This window comes from Etheostoma cragini, unplaced genomic scaffold (assembly GCF_013103735.1).
Source record: "Etheostoma cragini isolate CJK2018 unplaced genomic scaffold, CSU_Ecrag_1.0 ScbMSFa_1765, whole genome shotgun sequence".
Lineage (NCBI taxonomy): Eukaryota > Metazoa > Chordata > Actinopteri > Perciformes > Percidae > Etheostoma > Etheostoma cragini.
The window spans coordinates 1-1,946 of record NW_023265853.1 but is presented as its reverse complement, the minus strand read 5'-3'; the positions used below and the strand labels follow the sequence as shown (position 1 = coordinate 1,946).

The window sequence follows — 1,946 nt, the reverse complement described above, 5'->3', positions numbered from 1 at the left end:
TGGATTGGATTGGATTGGAAAATTAAATAATGCTTGTTAATCACTATAGCAAAAACAAATATATAAACTCTTTGTAGTGCAGATAACATAAGTATCAACTATGTTCTGTGCAATAAGCTAGCACTGCTGGGACTTGAACCCAGGATTTCCTGTTTACAAGAAAGGGGCTTTAACCACTAAGCTACAGCGCCTGTGTCAGGTTTATCTGTCATGCAAGAATACAATGAGCTAGTGAACAGGGTTCCATCCATCCATCTTTGTCCACCAGCCCGGATTGCCAGGTACTTATACCTCTTCTGCAGACTGGCTACTGAATAGGATTGATCCACCAATCCTAGGCAAGCTGAGCAGAAAGCCCAATCTCCCATTTTACGGAGCTTTGTCCTGGGAGGCTTCAGGAGATACCTTGAGGCAGATCGGAGGGTCCGAGTTGAGGTGTTCCGTGAGGTGGAGGGGGCTTCACCATGGATGCACTGATAGGTAAGGAGGGAGACCTTGCACTAAATCCCGAGTGCGACAGGAAGCCAGTGGAGCGATTTGAGAATGGGTGTGATGTGGTCATTTTTGCGCACCCTCCACAGGATCCTAGCAGCGCTGTTGTGGTTGTACTGCAGCTCCTAAAGGCTTTTCTCAGGGATCCCAGTGAGGAGCGCATTGCAGTAGTCCAGCTTGGAGGAGACAAAAGCTTGGACAAGCTTTTTCGCATCTGCTGGAGTGAGTGTAGGATAGAGTTTGGCAATGTTCCTGATGTGAAAGAAAGAGTTCTTGCAGATATGTTTGATGTGAACCTTAAAGGTCAGATGAGAGTCCATTTTAACTCCCAGGTTAGTGGCTGATGTTGAAAGTGGAATATTTTGGCCAGAGATGCTGGTAATGTCAAAAAAACTGGTAATGTCAAAGGAACCTTGCCTGGATCTGACTACTTTGGCTCATTTTAGGCCTATCTCCAGGTTGCCTTTTGTCTCTAAAATCTTAGAGAAGATTGTATATTCCCCGCTCATGGACTTTTTAAATGAACAAACTACAGTATTCTTTAAATGTTCCAATCCGGTTTTAAACTATTGCACAGCACAGAATCAGCACTTTTAAGGGTTACATACACCACCTTGCCCCATCATACCTCACTGTCCTCCTCTCCCCCTACCAACCTTCACGGCCCCTCAGATCCACCTCAACCTCAGCTCCCAGGGTCTGGAACTGCTTCCCCTATGAGATCCGCATCTCAGAGTCCCTCACCATTTTTAAGTCCCATCTGAAGACCCATCTCTTCTGTTCTGCCTATCCTTAGTTTTTTTTTTTTTACCTACTGTTTCTACCCTGTAAAGCGACTTTGAGCTTGGGAAAAGCGCTATACAAATTCAATTTATTATTATTATTATTAATATTAAAGAGACGTCTAGGTCTAGGGTGTTTGTTTTAAGAAATGGCCTGATAACAGCTGTTTTCAGTGTTGATGGAACATGGCTTGCCTGGAGTGGTTAAAGACCTTTGTGATGAGGGGACTTTTGGCATGGAGGTTGGTTTTTATCATCTCTCAAGGACCTTGCATAGGGTTTCTGATGTTGTCACTAGGCCTGTAATGTTGTACCATAACCTTACATGTGGCTGAAATCAGTCTATGCCAGTGGAGTGGAATGCTGGCTTAAATAGCTGCAGGTGGGCTGCCAATAGGTCGGCCATTTTGGAAATCACTGGTTCAGACTTCCACCAATGACACTCATCAAGTGTGCAGGTGATGAAAGATGGCCTCGCACCCTCTCACCCATCTCACCCCAGACACAAACTGTTCCAGCTTCTTCCTTGTTAGGGATTTTATTATGCTTAACATATGCTTATAATGAGTTAGAAAATCCTTTCTGGTATTAAAACAACTAGATGCACTGTGTTTAACCCCATTTATGAGTTATGAGCACATTAGGAGGCCTGCGATTTTCTAAGCAGCCAGT

The 1,946-nt window shown here is 44.2% G+C and overlaps 1 non-coding gene across 1 annotated transcript; it reads right to left on the bottom strand.

Annotated features, from left to right (window-relative positions):
• Positions 1–118: 118 nt before the first annotated feature.
• Positions 119–191, bottom strand: trnat-ugu. The gene has a single exon. It is a non-coding gene; the product is annotated as a tRNA-Thr (tRNA).
• Positions 192–1,946: the final 1,755 nt, after the last annotated feature.